Consider the following 13,388-nt stretch of genomic DNA (forward strand, 5'->3'; position numbering starts at 1 on the left):
TCTAGTTTAGATCCCTTTCACTGTCAATGGTTAGGACCTTAACAAATGCTATTACACTGTATTGGTGTGGTATTGTCAGTGTTTCTGTGAAACTCTTTATAGTTTTCCAAACAGACTTAATACTTATAGCTATATCACAACAGTTGCACAGGCTCATATCTCTGCATCTCCTAGTAGCAGGTGTGTGCATTTCTGAAGAGGTAGGTATGGTTACAGTCACTTTTCACCATTTCATGTGCTTGCTGGGTATAATTTTGCCAGTCATTCATTCATTATCTTCTGCTTACAAGTCTGGAAGTAACTCTCTGGTCCCAGGCTCTAGTATGGACCCTCCTGCTCTAGGGAAGTCTCACATTTTATTTGAAAGTGTTTTCCTTTCAAATCCATGAGGTGGTATAAGGAAAAGCAGCCCACAGGTAACATTGAGAACTAGTATAACATAATCTAATTTTGCTTCCTGAAATGTATTCCTTAGTTTAGCATTTAACATGGATTTTCCCTAAATTTGGTAGCAAGATTATAGATGCACAAAGAGAAGAACAATGTGTGAAGGACAGAATAGAGTGTTTAAGTAATATCTAAATTTAGCAAAACATCCTGAAATAGGAAGGATGTCTCAGGAAGGTCTGTGAGCTTCAGCTACTCAGTGCAGTGCCTGGAGGACACTCACCCTGCATTTAGAAATTGTTTCTGTCCCAGCTTTTCTTACATTGCTCAGGCTCCTCCTTCATGGGATGCCAGGTTCTGATCACTACAAACTGTAAATAGGCTCATTACATGACAAAGGGGAATTCATAATTTAAACACAGTTCAGGTGGTAAAGCAGTCTGTGGATGAGGCCAGTATACACAGGGATTTCCATAAAAGTCAGTGCAGGACAAAGAAGAGGAGTTTGGAGACTGGGAGAGACAATCTAATGGGGATTTGCTGGCTTTGAAGATGGAGGAAGGGGGTAATATATCAAGGAATAAAGGCCATTTCTGGAAGATAGGTTCTCTGCAGAAATGCCATAAAGCAAGGCAGTTCTGTAGATACTTTGATTTTAATCCCTTGGTATACATGATAGTCTTTTGTTTATAAAACAAAAAGATCAGAAACTTACAATATTTCAAACTGGGAAGTGGTAATTTACTATAGAAATAGTGGGAAACTACCAGAAACAACATTGCATTGTAATTATTTGTTTGCTTACTTCTCCTTTTTGGAAAAGGAGTTTCTCAACTCCTACTATGTCTTAAATCTGTTATCTTAACAAAATTCCATCTTAAAGGGTCATCAAATCCCTTGATGGATTCTAGGTAGAACTAGTGTTTACTCCAGTTTGTGCCTAGTGCCTGATACAATTTAAGATACCTTGCTTTGAAAATCTTTTAGACTTTTTGATAATAAGTGTACCCTTACTGAATTCAATTTTTTTAATATAAAATGAGTTTGTGAACAAAATCAAGTTCAGCAAACTTTTCTGTAAGTCCTAACAATCACTGTATACAGGCTTTTAGAGGTGTGTGGTATTTTCTCTACTCAGTTTTGACATAGGAATGAGAAAGTCACCATAGATAATAAGTAGTTGAATGATTGTGGCTGGGTTCCAATAAAGCTTTATTTGTAAAAGCAGAATGTGGGCATTTGTCCATTTTGAAATTGCTTGTGCACCTTCAGTAGTTGAACTTTCTTACTTTGTTCTAATTTCCTTCTAACCTGATTATTTGGTAAAGGCCCATTAAGCTGAGGAAGTGTCAGTAGGACTTACATATGGTCTCACTCAATTGACAAAGTGAATCTGTTTGTATGAAACCCTGTAATATTTGCAGACTCAAGTGCCAGGAAGCGAACTGCTACTATGTCCTTGGCAAATGGACCTGAGACAAACACTCTTAAGGCGGATACACGGAGCGACCCTTGAATGCCAAGGCTGAGCTCACTGAACTTGAGACTCTGAGAACTGCAGTTACTGTTGGAAGAACACAAGGGTGCAATAAATCCACCTTGCTAAGGAATGATAGACCTTTCAAGGCCACTGGCCAAATGAAGTAAAAGGAAGGAAGGCATTCCTCACTCAGCTAAATTATATCTTTGGGCTAGTGAACAAGTCTGCTAAAATAGCAAGGTGCCTGAACTTTGGTGCCCAGAATACGTCATCAAACATTACTTGGAATTGTCTTCCAACACAGCACCTCTGAGTTTGAATGAGCAAAGTGAAGTGAATAAAATGCAAGGGCTGACTTGCTAAGGACAAAACTTGCTTTATCCAGGGAATTTCTTGAGCAATTTAGCCTTTATTTTGGCAACTGGATGATAAATATCCAATAGATTTTGGACTAATTTTAAAGTTTCTATTGGATACAAGACTTGAGCATGTTTAATTGTTGGAGTATGGTTCTGTAGAGCAATATGGGATGAAAAAATCCAGTTTATAGTTTACAAAGGACATTGGGCAAGCCTAGTGGTGATGGCCCATTCCTTTAATCCCAACACTGAGGAGGCAAAGGCAGGAGGATATCAGTCAATTTCAGGCCAGCCTGCTCTACAGAGTGAGTTCCAGGATAGACTCCAAATCTACTCTGAACAGTCCTGTCTCTAGAAAAACAAAAACAATAATAAGCAAACAAACAACATGGGGTTATGTCTCTTTGGTCACCAGATTTGGTATGTGTTTTGGCTTGGCTGATTTACTTGATTTTCAGGGCAAAATTGTTCTCTTTAGATGTATAAGTCAGATTGCCACAGATTTCTAGGGCCAGTAGCCATGCACTTTTTCTAGTTGTTTCTTTAAGGACTACCTTAAGTGGCTGATATTCCATTTTAAACAAACAAACAAACAAACAAATAAACAAACAAACAAACAAATAAATAAATAAATAAAAGAATGCATGTACACAGTGTACACACCCAGCAACCACTGTCAACTCTTCTTTATTTAGTATGTATAAGCCACTGGGAGAGATTCTGCTGAATTAGGATATGAAGCTTGTACGTTAGCTGCTGTCAAAGATGGCACAGTGCACTGGTGTGAATGCTGTGTTATTTCTTGTACTGCATCCATCGTACATGCTCTGGATGTGTTGTAGGGAGTTAGTAGTTAGAGAATGTCTTTGCAATAGCTAAGGTTATCAGTTTAGGATTGCAGGTGGTCACCATGTTCAGGAAAAACTTGACCTTCTATACGAGTCAAACAAACAAAACAAAAACTGGGTAGATTAGGTGTTCTTAATAGTAAGGTATTAATGAGTAGGTCCTTGGGGTCTGTGAACAAAAAGACTCAATTGTGAAGACCACCAGAGTGGCATTCAGTTGAGTAAAGGAAGACATCTTCTTGCTCAGTGTTGCTGCAAAATTTAAAAACATCTAGGAAAATACTTAAAATGTATGATCTGTACAATTAAAATCAAATTCATAGGGACTCACAAACAGAAACATATATTTATAGATCTGAGAATGAATATTGTCAGAATGACTATAGCAACTCAGTAGTCTTCAGATCTAGTATAATTCCGATCAAAATAAAAATGACAGTCTTAAATAATAGAGCAGTAGAAAAGGCTAAAATGTATGTGTAACCAAAATATCCAAAATAGCCAAAACACTCCTAAAGAATCACTAAAGTAGGAGGTGTGCAGTGGCTTCAAAACTTACTACCATGTCATGATGATCTAATGGCTGGGGCACCAGCAGCCATCCTATTATACAGACTAACGGAATGGAAGAGAGAGCCCAGCGTTACTCTATGTGTGTATAGCCCACTGTTTCTTGTCACAATCATAAAGCGCATCCATTGGAGAAAAGACATTGTCTTCAGGAAATGGTGCTGAGAAAAATGTGTGTGTGTGTGTGTAGAAAACAAGATTTCTATTTCTCACCATATATTAAAAAAAATCAAGTAAAAATTGGGTCAAGGACCTAAATATGCAATTTAAAACTGTGAAACTATTAGAGAAAAACATATGGGAAACAATTCAACATATTAATGTAAACAAAGTTTTTTTTGTAGCTGTTGTGGTTAATGAAACCCCCACGGCGAAGTCAACAAAAAATATAACTGAAAAGATGAGATAATTTCAAAATCAAAGGCTGCACAACTAGGAACAATCCATGAAGTGAAGAGTTAGACACCCGGAAGAATGAGAAGATAAAAACATTATAGCTGTTTATCTTGGAAAAGATTGATATCTAGAATATATAACCACTCAGGAGAAAAGTAGGGATAATCCACTAAAACCAGCGGAAATGACTACTTATTTCTCAAAAGAAGATGAGCAAATGGTCAACAAATAAACAGTATAATTTTTATCATCTCTCATCAACAGTGAGCAATCATGTCATCTATTAAGGTAACTGACACAGATGAGCAGTAATGAATGGTGATTACCATGTGGCAAATCACAATTTTCGCATAGTGTTGCTGGGAGTGAAAATTCATGCACTAACTGAGGAAGACTGTATTATGATTTCCTTAAACTAAAAAGAGACCCAGAAATCTTATCAGTGAATATATAATCAAAGGTAATGAAAAAATTACATCAAGGAGTTATTTGCACTCATATACTTAAAATATCATGCTTAACAATATCTGAGGTACAGTCTCAACCAAGGAGTTTGTCAGTGGATGAATGGGGAGAGGAGTGATGCAGAATGCATGAAAGAATGACCTCCATCTTTTGCAAAAATATGATTGGAGTTATGCTCAGCAAAGAGATACAAGAAGGCAAGTACATGTGCTTACACATTTGCAACAACAAAAATAAATTGGGATGTGGTCACTAGAGTGTAAGGCGTACAGTTTTTCCTCCCGCCACTGGTCTTGTCCCGCCGCCGCACCAGCCCCAAATAACACACTGAGACTCTGTATTAGATATAATTCTGTTGGCCCGGTTACTTGTTTCTTATCAGCTAGCTCTGCCTTAATTATTAACCCATTTCTGCTGATCTATGTATTTCTCTTACCGGGGAGCCGGCCAGCATACTGCTTTCTCCGGACTTTCCATCTTGGCTCCTCCTTACTACTTCCTCTTCCTCCTTGTCTCCTAGTCCCTCCTATCTTCCTTTCCTATTGGCCAACAGTGCTTTATTCATTAACCAGTATAAGAAACATATACAGAATGACATCTCCCATCACTAGAGAATGGGAAGTGTCCTGATCAGAGGGAAAGCTGATATGTAAGGCTCATCAAAGTATAGCTAAGAAGAGGACAGTTCCTGCCTTAAAGTCTATAGCATTCACTGCTGTATTTCCAAATAATCAGGTCCAGAAGTTCTCATCACATTGGAATGGTTTAGGTTTGAGGAGATGGAATTGATAACTACCCTAGTTTGATCATTTACATTTATATGCACATATAAAGTTATTGTGTATCTCTGAATATACACTAACATGGGCCAACCAAAAGAAGTTTACATAGAACTTATGACTTCCAAAGAAATGGTTCCCATCTAAAACATGCTAACTGGCCAGTATATTTGGGATATTTTTAAAGAAGTTTCATCTAGCATCAGGAACCCTTCTATCCCTAATGTGAGTTTGTTAAATCTTGGGGAACCCCAACCCAAGCCTCTCACTTGCTTCTGCTATTCCTGGAATTCTAGCCTGATTGCCATAGGATCTATCAGCTACAAATTTGAGAGCTTGTGTCTGCACTGTCCTTTCTAGCCATTGGAGGACATGTTTTTCCTTTTGCCAGCACCACCTCAGGTTTTATTACTATAGTGTTGTGCAAACTGTGAAGTCTGGAAGTAGAGTCCTACTTTGTCCTTCTCTTTTAGGATTGTGTTGGTTATATTCAAGGTCGGGCCATTAGGAGTCTTTGGTTTTGCAATGCATAGATGGTACTTTGGAAAGTACCATCTTGGAAAGAATGGAAACCATTTGGACCATTTCTTTAGTATAAATATGAGACTATGCATTAAGTATACTTACTGTTTGTGTGTCAGTGGAGATGAAGAATAGTGAATAAATTTTTAAAAATGCATTGGAGTAATTTAATGTGGCTTTCTGGTATTCGGAGCAGATGTTGGGGGGGGGAATTAGGCCTTTGCAGTCTTTGTGGTGGGAAGAAATTGAGGTGAAATAAACAGAAAGCTAAAGGACATAGAATGAGGTCAGCAGGCCTGTGGGTAGCATTTCTAAGTCAGGTTTTGAGTACCGGGCTGTAGATTTAGTTAGTGATCCATTGTTCAGAAATATGGAACCGGATTAATGATAACAAATCTGTGTTGCTTGTAAATCTCATATGCATTTTGGTTTCTTTTTTTATGGTGTGCATTTATGGCAGTCAGGCAATCAGAGCAAAATGGCTTGGGAGACTGACAGAAGTGACCTGGTTGAAGACAGTTTGGGGAACCTTCTGCAACTTAGTGTGTCTCAGAGAAATGGTGCTGGATGGTTGTTGACATCTGTTTGATTTTTGAAGTGACTGTTCTTACTAAGGTTGGAAATCCTCTGCCTTCATCTCCCAGAGCCTAATGTTCCTGTTCTCCAGCTGAGAGAGTCTAATTCACCATCTTGTGTTGTAAACACTCACTCATTTTAACTGATTACACCTCCAATGATTCTCAAATCACTAAAATTACTAATTGCTATTCCTTACACATCAAAGAGTGAATCCTGAATAATTAACCCCAAATAAAATTAGATGAATTGGCCCTTTTAATTAGAGTCCCTGCTGCTGTTTGTTCTGAGCTTCCTTTTCTTACTGTTAAGAGACTTTTAGAATGATTAAAACTGTTTAAGACTTAAACAGCCAGTGACCTTTTAATACAATATAAATCCATGGAAGCAATATTTCAGCTAGCAGGTGGTGAAGTAAATTTTTAGAGCAAGTACCTGTCAGCTCCAGTACTTCTGTGGGGGGAAATGCATGCCAAAAAACAACCACCTTGAAATGAAATGAGTGTCTCTATTTGATTATTTTTATAGCATTTATGCATTTGCTAAGCTTTGGGCTTGATGAAATAAATGGCAGGGTTGAAGGAGAGTGAGTAATGGTTGGCATCATTTTATATAAATAGTAACAAGAACTTCTCAGCAAGAAGAGCTTGAAGTGCATAAAAGATGAAGACTGGAGAAATTGCAAAAGGCTCCTAGCCATGTAGCCATTCTTGTCTAGATTTTTCTGATGCCAAGGAAGGAACACCTACATGGAGAAATGGAGCCTTGTGGGATTTCTGTGCCCGTGGTTGTGCAGCGTGAATTACCATCCTATCCATGCTGCACTCTGGCTGCATTTTGTTGAAAATCTTGCCCATATTCCTCTCCAGTGATCCTCTCCAGTGGTCTTCTTCAGCTTTCACGAGTTGAAAGAGGCGTTGGTTATTTACATTTCCCCCAGAAATCTCAGTTTCTCACCCCAAGTCAGCCATGGACCATTTTATTTCCCCTTTAATTATTCATTCAATCATTCACAACTATATACATATAACACATACTTTGTTCATAGTTTCCTCATCATCCTTGCATCCTCCTCTCACTCCCCCAAAGCCTTCATTCCCAACAAGCCCTTCTTCTTTTTTCATACCCTTTTTGTGTGTATGCATGACCCACTGCATTTCATCAAGGCTGCTCTCATAGACATAAGTGGGGGTTGTTAACGAAACTGAAAGGGCAATTTATTGGTTACACTGAGTAAAATGACTCCCAATCTCCTCTAGTTAAAAACAGCTTAATATTGGCATAAAAACAGACACATCACCAATGGAATCAATTGAAGACCCTGACATAAGTCCACACACCTATAAAAATCTGATATTTTGACAAAGATGACAAAACTGTACGATGGAAATACGAAAACATCTTCAACAAAAGGTGCTGATATAACTGGATGCCAACATGTAGAAGACTGCAAATAGATTCATATCTATGGCCATGCACAAAACTCAAGTCCAAGTGGATCAAAGGCCTCAACATAAATGCAGGAACACTGAATCTCATAGAATAGAAAGTGGGCAAGTATCCTTAAACGCTCTGAAATAGAAGATCACTTTCTAAATGTATCACCAGTAGCACAGATTCTGAACAATCAGTTAATGTGACCTCCTGAAACTAGAAAGCTTCTGTAAGGCAATTAAGACATGGCCCATTTTAAATATGAATTTTGAAGTAAGAAGAGTTTGTGTCAGAGTATAAATCCTGTACTATTTGGCTCTTCACCATACTGGCACAAAAAATCTCCATCTATAGTATTAAATGATTAGGTTAACTCAAACACTTATTTTCTTTATCATTTAAGAGTGAATTTTAGTTTGTTATCCAGAAACAATTGTAGACTATACAGAAACATTCAAAAACTAGTGTCAAGGACTCTTTGTTATTTAGTTTACCCATGTATTTGCATCTTGTGTGATCAGAGTTGTCCTACCTAAAGCAAGTAATTAATATATACAACTTAATAACTTGTAAAACTTATTCAGACTTCAACAGTTGCTATCCTAATGTGTATTTTAGTCTCAATTTTATTCAGTATTGGGTTTCGTTTATTATTATTATTTTTTGTGACCTCAGACAGTTCGTGGTGATCAATGATGCTTTGCAAATATGTGTGTTTGGCTCCCCAATCCAAAGATTCTGGTTTAAGTTTTTAGAGTGGTATCTTCTATTCCATGAGGTAGATGACAATATGTGAGAGATTCCAATGCTTATTAATTCGTTAATATATTTCTATTCTTAGAGCCAAACCAATAATGTATGTATGTCTTAGTTAGGTTTCTGTTATTTTGATAAAAACATCATGATCTAAAGCACCTTGGGAAACATAGGGTTTATTCCTTTTTGTACCCCTACATCAGAGTCCATTACTGAAGGAAGTCGGGGCAATTACTCAAGTAGGGAAGGAACCTAGAGGCAGAACTAATGCTACTGATTGATTGGCTTATTCCTCCTGTCTCAGGTTGCTTTCTTATATACCCCAAGACATCTTGCCCAGGGATAGTACCACCCACAGTGGGCACCTCCTCCCGAAATCAATCATGAATTAAGAAATTGCTCCATAGGCATGCCTTTAGGAAAATCCTATGGACCCTTTAACTTCCAGTTGAAGCTCCCTCTTTCAGGTAACTCTGGCTTATGTCAAGTAGGCAAAAAAAAAAAAAAAAAAAAAAAAAAAAAAAAAAAAAAGAACAACAACAAAAAAACACCACAACTAGCACAACATGTAAACAAAGGAATGTGGGTATAGTGGTACAAGTCATGTCAAAAAGAGAAGAGAAGCTAAATATTGGAGGATGAATTAGAACTGAATGCAGGCAAATAACAGGAGTTGTTACAGACGAGGAATAAAGCTGATTTTCTAGTTCCAAATCTCATGAGGTTTTCATTTTTGGTTGTGGGTAAGTGTATGAATTATAATTAGTAGTGGAAGTATAACATTAAGTGTGAAGCTCCACAGCTTCTACTTTGCATTCCTAACTGTATAGAACTTCCTTGAACTATATAGTCTGGGTCTGGCAAATGTTAGGTGTGGTGGTTTTTTATTTGTTAATCTTTGTAAAGTTTAAAACAAAAAAAATAATAAAATAAAATGCAAAGGTCAGATTGTTTCTATTTCCCTAGCACTGGTGTTTGGGAAATTTGTCATCACCTCCTTTCCCTATTTCCTGTTCTCTCACCATCTCTACCTTATTCCATGAGACTCCATTCCCAGAAATTTCCGCAGGACTTACAGAACTTTCAGGATACCTAGTGAGCATAGATTTTGTGAATGTTTATTCTCAGATCTTTGATTAGTGAAGGAAAATCCAGTGCAGTGAGGATAGTTAGCAACCCTTGTGGATGCTGAAATACCTCTAGACCATATGTTAATTTAGGGTTCAGGACTCAGTCATTACACTTGGCAGACAGACCCTTAGTAACTTAAGATGTAAACAATCAAGAAAAATAAATCAACAACAGCAACAGCAGCAGCAAACAAAACTGAACAGGTCCTTTGAGATCTGCATCACCCCTGCTTGGCTGCCAGGGCAATAGAAGACCGTTTATCCTCTGATAGTCCAATAATAGGCAGAAGCTGGCTGTATTTCACATCAATAATTGGAAAGAATAAAACATGACTATATCAAAAATATATGCATTCATTCATAGTTTTGGGGGGTTCATATTTAATATATATTTGCTAATACACACATACAAAGTAAATAGTAATAATCTGATTATAAATTATTCAACACCCCTGCAAAAAGAAAACAAAACAAAAAATAAAAAAGAAAGAAAGGAAAAAAAGAAAAGCAAATACAGAAAGAAAGCAGGCCTTCAGCCATCCCCTACCTAGTCTGGTAGGGAAAAGGCATAGATCGGCAGTTAAACTGGGAGCAGAATTAGTGCTGTGGTGGTTCTCAGTACATTGTCATTGGTGAGGAGGTTGGCTATCCACAATCAGAGTCAACAGAGGTGAACTGGGTTCACTAACCCAATGCACTGTGTTGAGAAAACACCCGCCCCAGACTCTGTGGCTGTCTTTGAAGGGAAGGGAACCTTCTGTCTTGGGTGGGCACACTGCTGGGGATGGCCCATAATAGAAGCTGGGATAGTTTGGGAACAGTCAACGCACTAGTATTCTCTTACTCACTTCTTTTCTGAGTTGTAAATTAAGATTCCCTCCCTTTTAATATTGAGGTGGTCTCTAATAATATCATTTTTTCACACTGAGAATTTAATATTTTAGTATTAGGGCTGAGGCTGTCTCAGTAACTGCTAGAAGACTAATTAAGTTCAACCCATTGTTCTGCTTATTTTTATTGCCCGTATTTGCAAGTCAGAATATTTGGATGAGGTTTGTTGTTTGATAGCAATTATTATGCTTTTGTCCGAGAAGTGATACTTGATAAATTCAAAAGTGCATTTGGTTCTAGACAATTTTTCAGAACCAAATTCCTCCTCACTTTTTGTATTATATGAAATCCATTCCATATTTTCAACTGAGAAAACTAATCTTTTTCAACATATTGAAACTGCTATGTGATAGAGAAGTATAATATGTTCAGTTAGATTTAGCACACTTGTGTTCACCTCTGCACAGAGAATTTATCTGTAATTTAAACAAGAGGACTGCTGAAGACAGAGAAGTTCCAGAAATTCAGTATTAGCTAAATATGGAGTGAGACGGTCCAATTTACAAGTGGAGAGACGTCATCCTCTTTAAAGATAATAAGTCTCCTTGCTTTTAATTTGAGAATCTCAAAGAGCGTTTCAAGCTCAGTTATTTAGAAAGATGACAGCACATTAAATTTTAGCTTGGGTAAATATAGTGATGAATTAAAATTAAACTCTGCATTTGAGTAGAGTCTGCGATTCATTTCAAAGCATCTTCCTTCTGATTCTGGGGGGAAAAAGCAAGATTACAATTCATATTCATTGTATAGAATTGAAAGTGAAAAGTAGAGAGAATACAAAACAACGTTTGTTATGCCATAAGCTCTGGGCAACCTCTATTTGTATATATCCCTATAGAAAAGCAGCACCATGCTGTAAGCATTCCGAGAAGTCTGCCCTTCTTCTCCTCCACTTGGTAACATACTTGTTCTTCCTATTCTACCCCAAATAGTCCATGACTCACACTCTCTCACTCCATTTAAGTTTTTCCCCAAATGCCATTTTAGTGAGGCATTTCTCAATCCTGTTCTTTAAAACCACAGCATCCCACCATCAACCCACCAATTCCCTTCTTACTCTTTCTTCCAAGTTTGCATTACCACTCGACATCCAGCTCACACTAGCTGTTTGTGTCCTTGGTATCACCCCTTTCCTAATACACTGTAAGTTCTATGTGGGCAACATTTTCCATTTTTCTTGTATGTTTAATTTGTCTGTGCAGAAGTTCTCAACCTGGGTCTTGAATGACCCTCTCTCAGGGGTTGCAGCTCAGATATATTGTATACCCGATATTTACATTACAATTCATAATAGCAGTAAAATTACCATTATGAAGGAGTCATGAAAATAATTTATGGTTGGGATTCCCCAGTCCATGAGGAGCTGTATGAAAGGGTTGCAGCACATTAGGAGTGTTGAGAAACATTGCTCTAGAGTAGTGCCTGGTGCATAGAGGGTAGACTGAATGTATAGATGACAGAGCAGATGATCACCCTCAGCTTGATGGCTCTGTGCAGTGTCTTTGTAAGCAGTGCTGTCCTGATGAGCCGTCAGATGCTTTTTGTATTGCGTTGTGTTGAAGATTCAAACTGGACTTTGTTGCGTGTGGTTTTTGTTACTTTGTCACAGGATAAATTATTGAATGTGGATACGCCTGAGTTAAGGCATGTAAATATTTTTAAGGATTTCACACCCTTTGCAATGGAAAGTTTTAAAGGAAGGAATATTCCTTTAAAGGTAGGACTATTCATGGCTCTTTATGTTCTTATGAGTACTGTGTTTCATCTGTATTTTAACACTTACATATATGATATTTCTAATTAATGGTTGGTAGTTGTAAGAACTTATGTAATCATGTCACATGTTAATTTTTGATAATACATATGTGAAAGTAGGAGTTAAACGGGCTAATTGGCATATTTTCACCTGAGATATGTTTTTCACTAGTTTATTTTAACCTTAGTATTTTCCTAAGTGAAAATTTTCCTCAAAACATGCCCTTAGTTGCACAGTCCAGCTTGTTAAAAGCAGCTTATCATTTTCCCTCTCTAAGGAATTCATTGTCCAGTTTCTCCAAGATAACACATGTATGCTTATTGTGTGTGTGGCATTGAGTATGTTTGTCTATTAGATATTCACCTATATGTCAGAACTGTCATTATTCTTAGACTGATTTCAAAAAGTTGTCTGAGTTCTTCCTTCCAGACTTTCTCAGTTCCAGCAGTTCAAAGAAACACTTATTTTGTCCAATCCCGAGGGCTCTCCCTGAATCAAATCTACATGAGAAAGTTTGGGCACCTACAGTTTTAGGTGGCCTTCTTGGGGATTCCACTTGTGTGGCTTTAGTGATAGTGGAGTTGTTAGAAGTTTTGAAGATGTATGTCTGCAAGGATAAGGATTAAGCATGCTTAGAAAATTGTCACTCAAGAGAGTCAGTGATGTAGGAAATACCTTACCTGGTTTTGGAGCTTCTCTTATCCTGGGGCTCTTATGCAGGAATAGAAGATGCTTGGTAAAATAGTTCATGGAAACTTGAAGTATGGTTTTAAGAGGTGATACCACTGGAACTACTTGGGCTTTTTAGAAATTCAAATCATTGTTCCCCAGACAGAACTCCTAAGTCACACCCCTGACAGGGTCATCCAGCAGTCTGCATTTTCTAGTACCTCTCAGAGGTCCAGATGAACTGTGAGGTTTGAGAAGTGTTTTCATACAGGGTGACTGTATGACTGGGAGGGAGATAAGAAAATCAACCCACTGCCAGCTGCTGAAGGACAACCTACTAGATTGGTGGTACCAGAAACAGTGTCCTCAG

At 37.7% G+C, this 13,388-nt stretch overlaps 1 protein-coding gene across 1 annotated transcript in view; it reads left to right on the forward strand.

The window, feature by feature from the left end:
- The window catches only part of Lpp (LIM domain containing preferred translocation partner in lipoma), a 421,297-nt gene that overhangs the window by 90,830 nt on the left and 317,079 nt on the right, over positions 1–13,388 (forward strand). The window lies entirely within an intron of this gene.

This window comes from Phodopus roborovskii, unplaced genomic scaffold, assembly GCF_943737965.1.
Source record: "Phodopus roborovskii unplaced genomic scaffold, PHOROB, whole genome shotgun sequence".
Classification (NCBI taxonomy): domain Eukaryota; kingdom Metazoa; phylum Chordata; class Mammalia; order Rodentia; family Cricetidae; genus Phodopus; species Phodopus roborovskii.